Below are 20015 nucleotides of genomic sequence, written 5' to 3'. Positions count from 1 at the left end.
AGTCCCTATTTATAATAATTGTAAAATGAAATGTGTTAAAATTGAACATTGTCTGCAGCCAAACTCGTTTAGGTTTGTCTCACCCCCCCCTATTCTGCAATGGTTTGCCCCGGGGGTCCAGTACGTCAACGGTCATTGCGGAACCGACGTCATTGGAGTGACAGTGGCTTTGACCAATGGGATTGCAGGGCCGGTCTGTCCGCCGGAAGTGGGGGCGGGCTGAGGCGTTGCTTATGTCGGGCTGAGTGATGGCGGGCGGCGGCGGTGGTGAGTCCCGAGGTTGGAGCGCGGCGATCTGACGGCAAAGGATGGCCGCGGCCTCCGCTTAGGATGCGAGTTTGGAAGCGGTTGACACCGGGGAATCAGTTCGGGCGGAGTTTCCGCTGTTTGAGGTGCGGGGGGTGGGGGGAAGTTTTATCTCTGTGTTGTGTGTGTGGGGCTGAAAGGGCGGGACGGGGGCCGCTGCCAGATTGTGAGCCTCTGGGGCGAGGCTGGCGCCGGGCCTCGTCCTGCCAAATAGTGAGCAGTGCCAGAGCAGCGCCAGAGCAGCCTGGAGCCCGAGGGAGCGGAGAGGGAGCAGCCTCCCTGAGTGGGACAGGCACTACCCCTATCCACAACAGCACCAACACTCAGCAACTCAGGCAGCATCTGTGCAGAGAGAGATTCCTATATGCTGCTCAACCTTCTAATACTTGGTGCTGATTTTATATATAAGTTTTTAAAGTTTATTTATTAGTGTCACAAGTAAGGCTGACATTAACACTTCAATGAAGCTACTGTGAAAATCCCCTAGTTGCCACACGGCACCTGTTCGGATACACTGAGGGAGATTTTAGCATAGCCAATGCACCTAACCAGCACATCTTTAGGATTTTGGGAGGAAACGGGAGCACCTGGAGGAAACCCACGCAGACACGGGGAGAACGTGCAGACTCCACACAGATAGTGGCCCAAGGCTGGGAATCTAACCCGGGTACCTGGTGCTGTGAGGCAGCAGTGCTAACTGCTGTGCCACCCTGTGTTCACGAGTTGCCTCCTGTGATAAATTGGAGCCTGGTGTGCTCTTGTGAAATTGGAATGTCATAAGGCATCTATTGAATGTATGCACAGTCATTTCCAAAATCAGTCAATCCCAAATTTCTAGTCTGTGGGTTAATTACCAACATATTCAGGATTGACTGATGTTGGTAATTAGTCCATGATGGATGCAAGGCAATCTCTGTCCATTAGAGAGAGCAAATCTGGCATGGTGGAATCTGTGCGGGGGTCTGCATGTTGTCTGTGTAGGTTTCCTCCAGGTGCTCTGGTTTCCTTCCACCGTTCGAAAGGCGAGCTGGTTAGGTGTATTGGCCATGCCTCCCTCACTGTACCCGAACAGGCACTGACTGGAGTGTGGCAACTAGGGGGGTTTTCACAGAAACTTCATTGCAGTGTTAATGTAAGCTGACTTGTGACACTAATAAATAAACGTTAAACTTTCGTTTGAGGGGTTCCGTGCCACATTGTGTTGGGCAAGGTCTGGAGGCTGGCTTCCATTACCACAGCTGGTATGGGTGTTGTACCTATGCTATTGGCATCTTTCTGTACCATGCACTAACCATCTAGCCAACTGAGCTAACCAACCCAATAATGATGTGGAGTTGCCGGCGTTGGACTGGAGTAGGCACAGTGAGAAGTTTCACAATGCCAGGTTAAAGTCCAACAGGTTTATTTGGTAGCACGAGCTTTTGGAGCGCTGCTCCTTCATCAGGTGAGTGATGAAGGGGCAGTGCTCCAAAAGCTCGTGCTACCAAATAAACCTGTTCGACTTTAACCTGGCATTGTGAGACTCCTCACTGTGCCAACCCAATGGAAGATACCTTGAGCCAAAAGAAGGACTTTGCAATGTTTCACTTTGTCATATTGAAAGGTGGACTTGTTTGTTTGGGTGTTGAAAGTGTTTCTGCAGCAATATTTGGTTTCCTTATTATATTTTGTCAACTGTATCACGTGAGGAGATGGGAAGGAATTTTGCCAAAATGTTTCAGCTTAAGGCAAGACTGCATGATCAACCACTGTGGCCATTTAAACTTTCATTTTGAGGAAGGGGAAATGCTTTGTTCCGGATTGTGATGAATTGAAACATCCCCAGTCCTTGTTTTGAGGGCGACATTGAGACTTTCATACCTTGCTTCTCAAATATGAATTATTAGATTATTTTTGAAGTAAATGACTTTGAACTGTGTAGTTTCTCTATTGCACATTTTTTTAAGCAAATGTATTATGCTGCCCTGGCTTTAAGTGTGGTGTTTAAAAACTGTTATGGCAACCTGCTCTATGACTATCTCACTTCCCCATTTCATTTAAAAAGAAGCACTTGTTAATCAAATTGGAACCTGGTGTGCTGTTGTAAAATTGGAATGTCACAAATCATCTGTTGAATGCAAAGCCATTCCAATCATTGAGTCAGACTTGGGTGTGTACTTAACTATTCTTGTCTTCCCACAAGTCGTTGCTTATGCAAGTAATGTGTGTTGAGGGAAGACATTTGAATCTGACTAAAGTTTTGAGTAGTGTATTTTTATTTTCAAAAAAAAAGCTTTTTTAATGTCAAAAGTTATATTTAACCTATGTGACCTAAATTTTAGAGATTTTTAAAATAACTGCAAATGGTTGAAATTGGAAATCCCGGGAATATATTGCAGATTGTTAACAGGCGGAAAAATAGATTCGCAATTTAGTTAATAGACCTTTCAGCAAATCTAAGTTGTTTCCTGATATTTTCATTCCGGATAACTGAATTACTTTGGAGATGAGTAGGTAGGATGTGGGAGGTTGCAGATCTGCAATTTCTACTGTGTACTTCCAAACAAAGTTGCGTGCTAAATCATGCCTTTATTCCCTTGAATCTCGACGAGGTGGGATTATATACCAATGTCTGAAATTTTAGAAATATTGTCTTGAGGCGACATTATCTCATTAAGTCTTTGTATTGTAACACTCACTAGTGATAAAATGTCCCTCTGATTTCTTGCTGGAATTTTCTCTCTATTCTAAGGTTAAGAAAGTATTTTGTCCTGCCCTAAAATCTGGCATGGAACATCTAATCGTATATAGTCTATGTCTGACTTATTAACTTAAGGTTCTGCTGCGTGGTGGCATTTGCTAATGTGATTAACACCACAGGGTCTAATTGATCCTGAGTTATGTGATTCCACACCAATGCATGTTTAATAGCACTGGTGGAGTGGTCCTGAACTTTGATTGCACTAGAAGGTGATCATGTTTACTAGTAATGGATTCAGGGAATGAGAAAAAAGCAAAACATTATGCCGTCCATTGCAATCTGTTGTAGTCTGCCAAAACACATACTCAGCCCACTCTCAGCTGAGGAACATGAGGATGGAATAGAGAAAGACATGCATTTATGTAGCACTTTTCACAACTATTCGACATCTCGAGTGGTTTACAGCCAGTAGAATATTTTTGAAGTGTAGTCACTATCGCGTCACCTTTCAGCCCAGGTTGCTTGGAGAAAAAGAGGTAGGAAACCTGGTGAGTATTATCATTCTGCCAACCCTGCCTCCTCCGCCTCATGTTAGGCTTTCAGGGGAATAGATCAAACTTCTATCTTCCCCAGCAAGTATTATCTGCATCATCTTTGGGGTGTGGGCTCAGTGTTTGAGTCCCGTTCTTTTATTTAGCTATTTTAACTTCATCTGTGAAGTTAGCTGAAAAAAACATTTTAAAGGAGTTAAAGATTGTGTTGGCAAGTTAGGAACATAGAATATATAATATATTTCTGTTCAATAATGCCTTATTACTGTAAATATTCGTTTGGTTGGATAAATTGTGTTGCAGTAATGTGAAATATTAAATTATTTTGCTTTTATTTATGTACATTGTATTGTGTGAAAATTAACTTATGAGTATGTTTTGGCAAATTGCAGCACTAGAATCTTGTCGGGTGTTTCAGCTAGTGTCTTGAAAAATATTGTTGCCTGGGCCTAGAGGTTACATTATGAATAGATGCATATCCTTATGCTTTTTGTGTTGCTTTCCAATGAAGTGATGTTGAACTAAAGGAATGTGTTTTTGTGACAAACCATAGCCTTCAAAACCTTTGCAAATGGTGGGCTTCACTAATAAATGTAACTAACATGGAGAATCATTTCACGCTCTTATCGTCCCAAGTAATCACTATTTAAGTTGACCCAACTGTTTTCCTGAAGTATTTAGCTGGGTGTGGTTGAGCTATCTTGGCTTTCTAGGTTAGATTGAAAGGTTGGATAAAGAGCAAGGAATGAAGTGGTGAATGTAACCTATCTACTGTTTATGTGAAGGGTAAACACTGCATTAACTTGTTGGGTTAAATGGCCCATATCCTGATTGCAACATGTAAGGGAGACAAATATTTTTCCTGATTTATTTATTTGTGAGTGTAAGAAGTCTGGTCTAGTTTGGGAACAGCCTTTGCATGATATTTTTTCAACGGTTAATGAACTTTACTCATCTCTTTTCTTAAAAATTATGAACCACCTTGGTAATTTTTAAACTTGTTTTTAGTGGAACTTCTGGTTGTGTGTGACTTTTGACTATGCAATTAGAACAGGAACTAAGGCTCATCTTTTATTTCACCTTTTTCTAAGCTGCCCTTATCCTCACTGCAGCCTGTACTGTGCACTTTGTGTACAGCTCCAACAAACTGCTTTTGTTTCGTTAATTGAAAAGTTATGTCATAATCCAATTCATTGTGATGATTGTAAAAAAAATCATAATCTTATTATCTCTGATCTCTGTGGCAAAAATTACCATCTTGTAAAACATTTGGCAAAGCACTTACAATCCTAGGGAAGACATCGTAATTCCAAAAGTACAAAATTTTCCTCTGAAAGCTGGTGACAAAGGGGGTAGACAGCTGACATCGAAGAGACCACATTTTCTTTTTTCTTCGGTGTTTGTTCATCACATGTTAAAAAGGCTAATTTCATTTATAGTAATTGATATTCTCCAATCGGAAGTTTCACCAAATTGCATTCCAAGCTAGTTGTTGATCTTATTTTTGTTGTTTGCATGTTTTAAAATTGTGACAAATAACAATAGTTGTCATGTTTTTTGGGTATATTTGCTAGATAATGTCCAAAGAATGTGTAGGGTTGGGTGGATTTGCCGGAGTATATGCGCAAGGTTACAGGGATAGGATGGGGGGTGTCCTGGGTAAGATGCTCCTTCGAAGAGTCAGTACAGACTCGATAGGTCAGATGGTCTCCTTCTGCACTGTAGGGGTTCTATGGATAACTTGGGTTTAGTATCCTACCAACAGGTCATCGGTTCCGATGATTTTATTCTAATTTTCTGTTGACTAGCTAAACAGCATTACAATCCAAAGCTTGTAACATATCAGAGAGCCCTAGTAACATTTAAGTCAATGAGAATCAGGAGGAAAACTCTCCACTGGTTGGAGTCATACTTGGCCCAAAGGAAGATTGTGTTTATTGAAGGCCAGTCATCTCAGTCTAAGGGCATAGATACAGGATTTCCATATGGCTGTATTCTAGACCCAGCCATCTTCAGCTGCTTCATCAGTGACCTTCCTGCCATCAGATCGGAGGTGGAACGTTCAATGTTGATTCCAGTGTTTAGTTCCATTTGTTTCTCAGGTAATGAAGCAGTCTCTGTTCACATGGAGCAAGACCTGAAAAACATTCAGACTTGTGCTGATCACTGAAAGTAATGTTTGTGCTACACAAATGCCAGGCAATGTCCATCTCCAACAAGACAGAATCTAACCACTTCTCCTCAACTTTCGAGTCACTGAATCCTCCACCAGAAAAGTTACCATTGACCAGAAACCTAGCTGAACTGGCCATGTAAATACTGTGGCGGTAAGAACAGGTCAGGAGATGGGAGTTCTGTAGCGAGTATCTCACCTCCTGACTTCCCAAAGCCAATCGACCATCTACAAGGTAAATGTCAAGAATGTGATAGAATACTCTTCACTTGTCTAGATGAGTGCTGCTCGAACAACACTCGAAGCTTGACACAATCTAGGACAAAGCAGCCCATTTGATTGGCACCTTATCCACTATCTGAAACATTGGGCGGCACGGTAGCACAGTGGTTAGCACTGCTGCTTCACAGCTCCAGGGACCTGGGTTCGATTCCCGGCTTGGGTCACTGTCTGTGTGGAGTTTGCACATTCTCCTCGTGTCTGCGTGGGTTTCCTCCGGGTGCTCCGGTTTCCTCCCAAAGATGTGCGGGTTAGGTTGATTGGCCATGCTAAAATTGCCCTTAGTGTCCTGGGATGCGTAGGTTAGAGGGATTAGTGGGTAAATATGTAGGGATGTGGGGGTAGGGCCTGGGTGGGATTGTGGTCGGTGCAGACTCGATGGGCCGAATGGCCTCTTTCTGTGCTGTAGGGTTTCTATGATTTCTATGATTCACTCCCTTGAACTTCTGGCACACATTGGCAGCAGTACCAACACTGCAGCAACTCTCCGCCCATGGCTTATTCAACATTTTCATGACTTCAACCACCTAGATGAATAAGGGCAGAGGGCACAAAGGGATACCGCCACCTGCAAGTTCCTCTCAAGACACATTCCATTTTGACTTGGAACTATATCGTTGTTTCTTCGCTGTCGCTGGGTCAAAATCCAGTCCCTCCCTTTAAGCTCCGTGGGTGTACCTGCACCATACAGACTGCAGTATTTTGAGAAGATGACCAAGGTCAGTTAGGGATTGGCAATAAATGATGGGTTTGCCAGTGATGCCCAGATGTCATTAACAAATAAGAAGCAAAGAGCCTTCCCTCTGTAGCTTGGCTGCAGGGCTGTACAAAATGCTCTGATGTGAATTCTTTTTTTATGAATTGCAGATTGGGAAAAACACTTTAACCAATCACGCAATTTGGAACAATAAGTTATTTTACTAAGCTAAAATTTAAAACGACTAGACATTTTTGTTTAACATGGTGTGATATAAAGAATATGGAACTTGTCACCTTTCCAATCCCACGCCCATTTACAGTGACCTCCAACTACCTTAGCACTGCTTGTCCGCTGCTGAGGAACTTTACTCCACCTAGCCTAGCATCTGGCAGGGGTTCCAAAGCCACTCACCTTTTCTCCTGACTGCTTTGACTGCCATTGCATCTCAGAGATGAAGTCTAAAGTGTGCAGTGTTCATTTAATCAGCATAGTCTGTTTCTTATACTTTCCAGGCACAATATGAAGATCTCCACTCTGAATCCATGAAACATTGGCTGGATTTCTCCTGACTCAGGAGTGCTTTAAAAATTACATGCTGGACCAGTTCTGGGATTACAAACTCATTCCTGGAGTTTCGGATTTTTGGGAGTGCCTTTTAAGGGTGCAGGCTGGTTCTGGTCATGAACTGGCACCTTACGCCCCTTACCTGACAGACTACATTGCAGGGATAAACATGTACTCCACAATTTTCATGGAGTAGGGTGACCCATTAAAAGCATCATGGTTCACAGCACCACAGAGATGTCAGAACCATAATCTGTATGAGGGAACCTTTTGAAAAGTAAGCTGAGAAGGTCCTCATGTCAAGTTGTGGCACATCCATGTCCATTTATACACTGTATAGAAGCAATTAACCATATAGTGAGAGTGGGGTGTGTACATGAAAAAAAGCTTTTACTGCAACCCAATAAAAGTGTCAATCATCCAGACCCTTTAAAATATCACTTGCAGAAATTGCAAGTACTTGAAAGTTCCAAGGTATTGGAGGTGTTGGCAAGCTTAAAACAGGTCTTCAGGTCTGGATGAATTGTGTCCTAGGCTGTTGTGGGAGGTAAGGGAGGAAATTGCAGGGATTCAGACCTAAAATTCCTCTCTCGTCACAGGAGAGGTGCCAGAGGACTGGAGGCTAGCTAATGTTGTTCCGTTACTTAAGGGTTGTAGAGATGAGCCAGGGAACTACAGACTCGTGAATCTCATGCCAATGGGAGAGAATCTTTCGGAGAAAATTGATCCCCACGTGGAGAGGCAAGGTTTGATCAGGGGTAGTCAACATGGTTTTGTCAGAGGGAGATCATGCCTAACAAATTCGATTGGATTTTTTGAGGTGACCAGGTGTGTAGATGAGAGTAGTACAGTTGATGTAAAATATATGGATTTCAGCATGGCCTTTGACAAGGTCCCACATGGGAGTCTTATGAAGAAGGCAAATGCACATGGAATGCAGGGTAATTTGATAAAGTGAATTGAAAATTGTCTTAATTGTAGGAGACAGGGTGATGACAGAAGGCTCTTTGGTGACTGGAAGCCAGTGGCATATTACAGGAATCTGTGCCAGGTCCCCTATTATTCGGCATGTACGTAAACAACATAGATGCCTATGGGGGCGGGGTTAGAATTATTAAGTTTGCGGATGACACAAAGATCGGCTGAGTGGTTAAGTGAAGTTGAGTGTCTTGGGCTACAGGAAGATATAGATGGAATGGTGAAATGGGCAGGTAAGTGGCAGATGGAATTTAACCCTCAAAAGTGTGAAGTGATACACTTTGGAAGGAGTAATTTGACAAGGAAGTATTCAATGAATGGCAGGATAGTAGAAAGATGTGAGGAACAAAGGGATCGTGGTATGTTTGTCCATAGGTCTCTGAAGGTGAAAAGGCATGTTAGTGGAGTGGTGAAAAAGGCATAAGGAACACTTGCCTTCATCAATCAAGGCATAGTTTACAAAAGCAGGTAGGTCATGTTGGAGTTGTGTAGAACTTTGGTGAGGCCACAGCTAGTGTGCTGTTCTGGTCACTACATTATAAGAAAGATGTGGTTGCATGCATGGTGTGCAGGGGAGATTCACCAGGATGTTGCCTGGCATGAAGTATTTAAATTATGAAGAGAGGTTGGATAGACTTTGGTTGTTTTTGTTTGAACAGAGAAGACTTGAGGTGTACAAGATTGAGGGGCGGGGATAGGGGAAGCTGTTCCCCTTAGTTGAAGGGTCAGTCATGAGAGGACAAAAGTTCAAGGTGAGGGGCAGGAGGTTTGGGGGGATGTGAGGAAACACCTTTTTATCCAGAGGGTGGTGACGGTCTGGAATGCACTGCCTGGGAGGGTGGTGGAGGCGGATTGCCTCACATCATTTAAAAAGTACCTGGATAAGCATGTAGTATGTCGTAACATTCAAGGCTATGGTCCAGGTTCTGGTAAATGGGATTAGGTAGGTTAAGTGGTGTTGGTGCAGACTCGATGGGCTTTTTCTGCACTGTGTGTTTGTGTACATAAGCTTTCTATAATTAACTGCATTGATCAGAGAGCCAGAACTGTCAGTTAAGCAGTGTTTTCCCTGGGGCTCAGGTGTTCCAATAGGCTAATGGATTCCTGAGATCTCAGCCTGTTGAAATGCCTGAACCCCAGGGACAACATTGCTTTATTGATGGCTCTGGATCTCTGATCTATGCTGTCAATTTCACAATGTTTGTTTAAAAAGATAGAGGTTGCAAATGCTTGCGGTTTCTGCTATTAGAGGACAAAAACAAGAAAAGTACAGAACAAGAACAGGCTCTTCGACCCCCCAAGCTCGTGCCCATCATGATGCCCTAACTAAACTAAAAAAAACCTTTTGCCCTTACTTGGTGCATGTTCCTCTATTCCCTCCCTATTTATGTGCCCATCCAAATGCCTCTGAAATGTTGCTGATGTGCCTGTTTCCACCACCACCTCTGGCAGTGCGTTCCAGGCACCCACCACACTTTGCATGAAAAATTCCCCCACACATCTCCCTTAAACTTTCCCTCTCTCATCTTGAACCTGTGCCCCTTGTAATTGACACTTATATTCTGGGAAAAAGCCTCTGACTATCCACCCTGTCTATGCCTCTCATAATTTTGGAGACCTCTATCAGGTCTCCCCTTAGCCTCCATCTTTCCAGTGAAAACAATCCTAGTTTATTCAATCTCTCCTCATAGCCAACACCCTCGAGACCAGGCAACATCCTGGTGAACCTTCTTTGCACTCTCTCCAAAGCTTCCATGTCCTTCTGCACACAGTACTCCAAATGCAGCCTAACCAAGGTTTTATATAGCTGCAACATGATTGTACTCAGTGCCCCGGCTGATGAAGGCAAGCATGCCATATGCCTTCTTAATCAACTTGGCCAGCTGTGTTGCCAGTTTTAGGGAACTGTGGACTTGCACGCCCAGATCCCTCTGTATGTTAATGTTCCTAAGGGTTCTGCCATTTACAGTATAATTCAAACCTAAATTTGATCCTTCAAAATGCATCACCTCACATTTGTCCAGATTAAACTCCATCTGCCATTTCTGTTCCCAAGTCTCTATTCTATCTATATCCTCTTGTATCCCCTGACAATCCCCGGCACCGTCAGAAACTGTACCAATCTTCATGGCACCTGCAAACTTACTAATCAGACCACCCATGTTTTCCTCCAGATCATTTATATATACTAGAAACAACCAAGGTCCCAGCACTGATCCCTGTGGAACATCACTAGCTACAGATCTCCATTCTGAAAAACACCCTTCCACAGCTGCAATCTGTCTTCTATGACCAAGCCAATTCTGTATCCATCTAGCTAGCCTACACTGAATCCCATGTGATTTTGTACCAGTCTGCCATGTGGGACCTTGTCAAATACCTTCCTAAAGTCCAGGTAAGCTACATCCATCCACAGCCCTTCCCTCATTAATTATCTTTGTCAACTCTTAAAAAAACTCAAATCAAGTTGATGAGACGTGACCTCCCCTGTACAAAACCATGCTGCCTGTCACTAAAGTACTCCATTTTCTTCCAAATGTGTGCATATCCCTGTCCTTCAATATCTTCTCCAGAAGCTTCCCCACCACAGACGCAGGCTCATTGATACAGTAAAGAGTCTGGATGATTGCCACAACACTATTTTTTTGAGATTGTAAGGATGTCAATGAACAATTGGGTCTGAAGCTTTTTAAACACACCCTATTATGACAGCAGGAAAAGTTGTTTCTGTACAGTGTTATAGTGTGTGAATGGGTATGGAAATGCCATAGCTTGGTTTGGGATCATGAGGGGCCATCGGGTTTGGGGTGGGGAAGGGGAGCATGGAAAACATGGAATGGTCATATGAGGGGTGAAAGGGGATGGGTGGGGGGCATGAGGTGGGATGAATGGGTTCTGTGTGGGCCGGGGGGTGGGGGGGGGGGGGGGGCGGTGGAGGATGTGGGTTTGAGCTGGTGGAAGGGCTGCGGGCCTTTAGGCCTACGCACCCAGGGACCCCTGTGACTCCCTCCAAACATTTTCCAGGGTCAGCTGGCCTGACGGCATCTCGCACCCACCTCTCCACCCCTTCCACAGTGAGAATCCCATCCTTGTGGGTACTTTCTCCTGGGACAGGTGGACAAGCCAGTCACAGATTACCAGCCCATGTTTTCACCATTGATAATATTTCCAAGCAAAAACAATACCTGCTGCTTGATTGCAAAACAAGTGGTATTGCTAAGTTGCTGAACAGTGATACAAACATGCTCAGTGCAGCTGTAGTCAGTGGGTGGGGCAAATAATAAACTGACTGAAGTCATCCAACAGGAAGTGTACTTGTGGTTTGAGATCAAAAGCATATGGGGGAGGGGGAAGGAGCCTATTCCTCATCAGCTATCAACTATGTATATATTAGGGGGAAATTTAAATAATTTATAACTGAGGATTCACATTAAATCATAATCTGTGAACTAATTGAAACGCAAACAGTTTGGACAGATCTCAAATGATTTGCTTTCAAATCCATTTCAGTGCTTCTAGTTTCATAACCTGGTTTAGTAGTTTTTTTGGGGGGGGGGGAGAAAGAGGGAAACGTATCAGAAAAGCGGCACAGCTGTCAAATTGTGAAGTAGCTGATATTAAGGAAACTTCTCAAGTTTGCAGATATCTGTAGGAAACGGCAGTGTCGTGTAACTGCTGCAACCGCTATGTAGCTATTTGTGACACATTGTTAGGGGAACAAATATCAATCACATTAGCTCAAGTCTTCGCAGTTACAACTTGTCGAGCTTGTTTTGTATGAAGCCATCAGCAATATTTATCAGTGTTCAAACTGATTGTTATGGGATCTTTTTATCAATTTCAAAGGATTCTGCGTTTTTACAGAAACCCGTGGACTGTACGAACAAATGCAGCAATTCAAATTGTTTTTATCCTGGTTGCTGGCTGTGTATACTGTGATTGCATTCATTGTAAAACCATCCACTAGTGGAGATCACATCATTTGTGCTCAGTCCGGTGTCACTTGTAGGCCTATGCACCTCAGAGACCTGCTGGTTCATATGTCTATGGGCCTTAAGACCATAAGACCATAAGACATAGGAGCGGAAGTAAGGCCATTCGGCCCATCGAGTCCACTCCACCATTCAATCATGGTTGATTTCAACTCCATTTACCCGCTCTCTCCCCATAGCCCTTAATTCCTCGAGAAATCAAGAATTTATCAATTTCTGTCTTGAAGACGCTCAACGTCTCGGCCTCCACAGCCCTCTGTGGCAATGAATTCCACAGACCCACCACTCTCTGGCTGAAGAAATTTCTCCTCATCTCTGTTCTAAAGTGACTCCCTTTTATTCTAAGGCTGTGCCCCCGCGTCCTAGTCTCCCCTGTTAATGGAAACAACTTCCCTACGTCCATCCTATCTAAGCCGTTCATTATCTTGTAAGTTTCTATCAGATCTCCCCTCAACCTCCTAAACTCCAATGAATATAATCCCACGATCCTCAGACGTTCATCGTATGTCAGGCCTACCATTCCTGGGATCATCCGTGTGAATCTCCGCTGGACCCGCTCCAGTGCCAGTATGTCCTTCCTGAGGTGTGGGGCCCAAAATTGCTCACAGTACTCCAAATGGGGCCTAACCAGTGCTTTATAAAGCCTCAGAAGTACATCCCTGCTTTTGTATTCCAAGCCTCTTGAGATAAATGACAACATTACATTTGCTTTCTTAATTACGGACTCAACCTGCAAGTTTACCTTTAGAGAATCCTGGACTAGGACTCCCAAGTCCCTTTGCACTTTAGCATTATGAATTTTGTCACCGTTTAGAAAATAGTCCATGCCTCTATTCTTTTTTCCAAAGTGTACGACCTCGCACTTGCCCACGTTGAATTTCATCAGCCACTTCTTGGACCACTCTCCTAAACTGTCTAAATCTTTCTGCAGCCTCCCCACCTCCTCAATACTACCTGCCCCTCCACCTATCTTTGTATCATCGGCAAACTTGGCCAGAATGCTCCCAGTCCCGTCATCTAGATCGTTAATATATAAAGAGAACAGCTGTGGCCCCAACACTGAACCCTGCGGGACACCACTTGTCACCGGTTGCCATTCTGAGAAAGAACCTTTTATCCCAACTCTCTGCCTTCTGTCTGACAGCCAATCGTCAATCCATGTTAGTACCTTGCCTCGAATACCATGGGCCCTTATTTTACTCAGCAGTCTCCCGTGAGGCACCTTGTCAAAGGCCTTTTGGAAGTCAAGATAGATAACATCCATTGGCTCTCCTTGGTCTAACCTATTTCTTATATTCAATAACCAGTCACTCAGCAGAGAGCTCAGCATGAATTGGAAAGAACAGGGCATGGAAAAACAACAGTGAGAGTCGCAGGACCGAGATACTTATCTCTAAGGCTTGTATCCTTAGCAATTTGCTATATGGCAGCGAGGCCTGAACAATTTACACCTCAATAGCTTGCATCTCCTGTGTGTTTTACACATCCTTGGCATGGTCCTCATGTAAGTCAATGATAGGGATTTTGACCTTTGCCCTCTGTGGAATGGCATTGTAATGGTAATGTCACTGAGCTAGTAATCCACGCAGGCTAATGGGGCATGGGTTCGATCCCAACATGGCAACTGGTGGATTTTAAATTCAATTAATAAATAAATTAAGAAATATAAAGTGAGCCTCAGTGATGGTGACTATGAAACTATCATCAATTATTGTAAAAACTCATCTAGTTCACTAATATCCTTCAGAGAAAGAAATCTGCCTTTCTTTCTTGGTTTGGCCCAAATATGATTACATACCAACAGCAATGTTTGCCTCCTTGAATGGCCCTGCAAGCCCAGGGCAATTAGGGATGGGCAACAAATGCTGACCTTGACAGTGATGCTCACATCCCATGAAAAATAGATAAAGCAAATCACATGGAGAGACTCACCAATGAAGCATTCCCTCGAGGACAGATATGCCAAACATGTTAGCACTAATCAAGCAAAGGTGGCCCATGCTAAGTAATGGGGTGCTCAAAATTCTGATCGAAGGATCTGTCGAAAGGAACATGAAAGCCATCAACGTCAGTCGTGAAAAGTGGGAAACTCTAGCTGACAATTGATGCAAATAGTGACACCAGCTGTGAACAGGAATTCATCACTCTGGTGACATTTGGTGACAAGCTCCAAAGCAGACGCCAACCCTGCAAGCAAGGCTTCAGCAGAGATCATCTTGCAACCCATTGGCAAGGGGTAATTTCGTATCTGACCCTGCTGGCAGGCTTTGCCTTTCCCGAATCACCTTGTTCAGCCATCGAAAGAAGTGCAGCAAATGATGAGGTGTATAAAATTATGAAAGGCATAGATAGGGTGAACGGTGGGAAGCTTTTTCCCAGGTCAGTGGTGACATTCATGAGGGGTCATAGGTTCAAGGTGAGTGGGGGGGGGAGGTTTAACACGGATATCAGAAGGACGTATTTTACACAGAGGGTGGTGGGGGCCTGGAATGCGCTGCCGGGCAAGGTGGTGGAGGTGGACACACTGGGAACGTTTAAGACTTATCTAGATAGCCACATGAACGGAGTGGGAATGGAGGGATACAAAAGAATGGTCTAGTTTGGACCAGGGAGCGGCGTGGGCTTGGAGGGCCGAAGGGCCTGTTCCTGTGCTGTATTGTTCTTTGTTCTTTGATGTAATCTAACAGGACTAATTCTGAGGCTGCATTCACATCACCCTTCTCGATTAGGACCTTAGTTCATGGCACTCTTTGTTTAAATTCTGAGGGATGTGGGTGACACTGGCAAAATTGGAATTTATTTCCCATTACTCATTCCCCTCAGAAAATGGAGCAATAGAACTTAATGATGTGTTGGACCACTTGGTGGAAGGCAGTGAAGAGACAACTTAATTTGAGTGGAGTTTGAATCATACATGTCAGGCCAGGTTTTAGTGAAACATTTGGATTTTATTACAATCTGGTAGCTTCATCATCCGTCTTACCAATGCCAATTTTCCCAGATTTAAAAAAAAATTTGAAATCTTACTAACATAGTGGAACTTTATACTGCTATTCACCGGCTTATTAGCTCAGACCATCAGTTAACATGATAGCTTTAGCATGTTGCTGAAGCTGGATTCACAGAAAGAGAGGAGAAAAATTACATTAAGGGTTTATCCTTGTGATTGATCCTTCGGTAAGTCAATGGTAGGGATTTTGATCCTTGCTCCCGGTTGTCTTGTTTTTTATCCGTCTTCATTTCGAGGGTTGGCCTCGTTACAAACGATCTTTCTCTCTGTCTTTCCTTCTATGCCATGGAAAGGCCAGTCCACATTCTGATATCCATCCATACCATCTCTTTCATGGTCTTTTTTCCTTGCATTACCTCTTTTTCCAAAAACTTCCCTTCTGTTCGCATCACGTATCCAAAATATGTGAACTTCCTTAATATCACTGCCTCAAACAAGTTTCTCAAGCAGCTTGGCAATACGCAATACCTGTCTGAATCCTTTTATTTCAAATTCTGTTATTCAATCTTTGTCACTCTTCTTGATAGTCCAGCTTTCACAGTCATACATTGTCACTGACCAAACAAGTAGTGTCCATTGGAGCGGCACAGTGGTTAGCACTGCTGCCTCACAGCTCCAGGGACCTGGGTTCGATTCCCGGCTTGGATCACTGTTGTGTGGAGTTTGCACGTTCTCCTCGTGCCTGCGTGGGGTTCCTCCGGGTGCTCCGGTTTCCTCCCACAGTCCAAAGATGCTGGTTAGGTTGATTGGCCATGCTAAATTGCCCATTGTGTCCCAGGATGCATAGGTTAGAGGGATTAGCAAGGTAAATGTGTGCGGTTGTGGGGATAGGGCCTGGGGTGGGATTGTTGTCGGTGCAGACTCGATGGGCTGAATGGCCTCCTTCTGCATGTAGGGTTTCCATGATTCTATGGACTATGTGATATTAATTTTAATTGCCTTTGATTTCTCTTTGCGATCAATTTTTAAATTTAGGTGTTTTGGCAGTGTTTTTGATCTTAGCTGGTCTGTTGAGGGAAGTGTTGGGTGAAAGCTGACCATCTCCTTCAGTCTGAATAAATCGAAGGTAACCTTCTGACAGCGACTAATTAATTTTTTTTTAAAGGAAACAATTTTAAGTTTAAAATACTTTTTAAATTTTAAATTGAGAGCTATTTATTGTATGTCATGTACTTCTCAGCTGCAAGCTGGCAGAACTGTCTTTAATGTACACATTGCTAATGCCGACCTTGTTTATTTGATGCTGTTATGTATAATACGTGGCTCTCTTGGTATTACCTAATGCTGCAGAATTGATCCTATTCATATTGAGGGATGTATTTTGGAGCACTCCTCACAATGCAGCAACAATGATTATGCATTTGTGCTCACAACTGAATTGCAATTTTTGTTTCAGACCGTAGACCTTCAGTGATAGTTAGAAGTTCTGTCTGAGTGGGAGGAATGCTGAGCTCTCCCCAGCCAAACAAGCTATTATTTTATTAGCTTCCAGTCATTCAGGTGACCATGTACACAGGTACAAAAAGTAATCTCGAAAGGGCAATAGGATGTTACCCTTCACTCAAGAATGGTGGAGTACAACATCTAGAACGTGATGTTGCAGTTGTGCAGTACTGCCTTCAACTTTGGGAACTGGACCTCGGAAAGAATATATTGACCTTGAAAGAAGTATAATTCATCTTCACTGAGTAATTAAAGGACTGAATTATGAAGTCTGGTTGCATGAACCTGGTTTATATTCCTTTGAGTTTATAAGGTTGAAGGGTCATCTAGACTCGACGTTGGCTGTATTCTCTCCCCGCAGATGCTGTCAGACCTGCTGAGATTTTCCAGCATTTTCTGTTTTGTTTCAGATTCCAGCATCCGCAGTATTTTGCTTTTATCTTAGTATATCCCATTCCATTGGATTGAATACATACAAAGCTTGCAGAGGGATTTGGACCAACTAGAAAAATGGGCTGAAAAATGGCAAATGGAATTTAACGCAGACAAGTGTGAGATATTGCACTTTGGAAGGACAAACCAAAGAAGAACGTACAGGGTAAATGGTAGGACTCTGAAGAGTGCAGTTGAACAGAGGGATCTGGGAATACAGGTACAGAATTCCCTAAAAGTGACGTCACAGGTGGATAGGGTCGTAAAGAGTGCCTTTGGTACATTGGCCTTTATAAATCGGAGTATCGAGTATAAAAGTTGGAGTGTTATGGTAAGGTTATATAAGGCATTGGTGAGGCCGAATTTGGAGTATTGTGTACAGTTTTGGTCACCTAGTTACAGGAAGGATGTAAATAAGATTGAAAGAGTGCAGAGAAGGTTCACAGGGATGTTGCCGGGACTTGAGAAGCTGAGTTACAGAGAGAGATTGAATAGGTTGGGACTTTATTCCCTGGAGCGTAGAAGATTGAGGGGAGATTTGATAGAGGTGTATAAGATTTTGATGGGTATAGATAGAGTGAATGCAAGCAGGCTTTTTCCGCTGAGGCTAGGGGAGAAAAAAACCAGAGGGCATGGGTTAAGGGTGAAAGGAGAAAAGTTTAAAGGGAATATTAGGGGGGGCTTCTTCACGCAGAGAGTGGTGGGAGTGTGGAATGAGCTGCCGGATAAAGTGGTAAATGCGGGGTCACTTTTAACATTTAAGAAAAACTTGGACGGGTTCATGGATGAGAGGGGTGTGGAGGGATATGGTCCAAGTGCAGGTCAGTGGGACTAGGCATAAAATGGTTCGGCACAGACAAGAAGGGCCAAAAGGCCTGTTTCTGAGCTGTAATTTTCTATGGTTCTATGGTAATAAATTAAGCCTGGTATCTGATAAAATGACCCTATTGCCCTGCCCATGTCACCAAAGGAAAATAAACCACAGTTATGCAACTGTTGTGTGACAGAATCAGATTGAGATAATTCTGGGGAAGAATGTGTTTCATTTTGTAGTGATAGAGAGAGCGGGGCAGCTGTTTGGAGCAAGAGACATGGGTTGGCCGTGTCTGCTCCCAAAGCATTGTATTTATGTTATCTATCTGCAGACCACCTTTATACAAAATGCATTGCAGCAACTCTGTGCTGTACTGTTCTATTCTAACTCGACAAAACTCCTTTGATAGCACCCCTTCAGACATCTACCACTAGTAGGACAAGAACAGCAAACACATGGGAACAACACCACCTGCACATTCCCCTCCAAGCTACAGACCATTTTGACTTGGAACTATATCGCTGTTCCTTTGCTGTCAGTGGGTCTAAATCCTGGAACTCCCTCCCTAACAGCGTTGTCGGTGTACCAGATGGACTGCAGCGATTCAAGAAGGCGGCTCGCCACCACCTTAAGGGCAATTCGGGGTGGGCAGCAAATCCTAGTCTTGCCAGTGATGCTCACATCCCATCAAAACATTTTTAAAGATCATCTCGATTTTTCAGAGTTGAGTACTTTTCATCAATAGTACCCTCCCCCTAAATGTCAACCCATTTTAGGCCAGTTGAACTTGTCAGTGCTTCTGTTATCACAGAAGCCCACAAGGCATCTGGGAATTGCAACCCACCAACCAACCGCCGCCGCCGCCGCGCCCCCCCCCCCCCCCCCCCCCCCACTATGGCAGTCAGTTTGGCATCATTCACTGCTTTCTCTTGCAATACATTTCTCTGCAAGAAGTACGTTGTGAGAGGAATCTGATCTATCCACCATAGTTGCAAAATGTTAATTTACTGTATAGTAGAATCATAGAATCCATATAGTGCAGAAGCAGATCATTTGCCCCATTGAGTCTGCACCAACAATAGTCCCACCCAGGCCCTACCCCCTAACCCCAAGTATTTAACCTGCTAATCCCCCTGACACTAAGGAGCTTCATGATTCAACTTCCCCATGATGATGAAACAATATCTCGCTCTGTAATGGCTGGTGCTATCAGAAGTGTAAACAGTTAAGATAGTCACAGCACGGCCCCTCAATTTCTGTTGATTTGTTTGATTTATGAATGTGGCTAATGAATTTATGGAACTCGTCACATGTAAATCTGTTAACAATTAACTAAGTGATATTAATCAAGGCTTTTGCCCTAGCCTCAAAGCATCAGCTAAAGCTCCCATTCATGCTTTTTATTTTCTGTCTTATTTGACTTTTCGAATACTCTGTCAGCTGGCTTCCCATTCTCATCTCTCCATAAATGTCAGCATGGAATCCATAGAATCCCTATGTTGCAGAAAGAGGCCATTTAGCCCATCGAGTCTGTACCGACTCTCCAAAAAAGCATTCTACCCAAGGCCCACTCCTGTACCCTATCCCTGTAACCTTGCACATTTTCTATGTCTATTCCTCCTAATCTACAGATCTTTGGACTGTGGGAGGAAACTGGAGCACCCAAAGAAACCCATGCAATGTGTCTATATGGAGTTTGCAGTCACCAATCAAACCTGGGCCCATGGCACTGTGAGGCAGCAGTGTTAACCGCTCTACCACAGTCCTGCAAAAACTCTGATGTCTGAACCTGTCTCGCATGAGGTCATGCATCACTCCTGTGCCTCCCATTAAAATCGGTTTCTGGTTCTTCGACACTTCAAGTTTGCAATTCTTATTGCTCATCCCTCCCTAACTCTATAATCTCCTCCAGCCACCTCATAACTTTTCGTTCTTTTAACTCTGACCACTTACACCCCCTCCCAACTGGTGACCTTGCCTTCAGCCATTCTGTGCCCTGAATCTCTGCTTCTCAAGCAGTTTCTCTTAGTCAAACCCACTTCTTTGAGCAGGCTTTTAGTCACCTGTTCTCAGACTACTGTGGCAGTTTTGTC

The 20015-nt window shown here is 43.7% G+C and overlaps 1 protein-coding gene across 3 annotated transcripts in view; it reads left to right on the top strand.

Annotated features, from left to right (window-relative positions):
- Positions 1-210: 210 nt before the first annotated feature.
- The window catches only part of wasf2 (WASP family member 2), a 54769-nt gene continuing 34964 nt past the window's right edge, over positions 211-20015 (top strand). The window contains exon 1 of one of the 3 annotated variants that reach the window (XM_078238336.1): positions 211-267. The gene's annotated coding sequence lies outside the window, so the exon portion shown is untranslated. Of the gene's footprint in view, positions 393-20015 lie in introns of all 3 variants that reach the window. The other 2 variants (XM_078238335.1, XM_078238338.1) reach the window with 2 other exon arrangements.

This window comes from Mustelus asterias, chromosome 21, assembly GCF_964213995.1.
Source record: "Mustelus asterias chromosome 21, sMusAst1.hap1.1, whole genome shotgun sequence".
NCBI lineage: Eukaryota > Metazoa > Chordata > Chondrichthyes > Carcharhiniformes > Triakidae > Mustelus > Mustelus asterias.
This window is presented reverse-complemented; position numbering and strand designations above follow the sequence as displayed.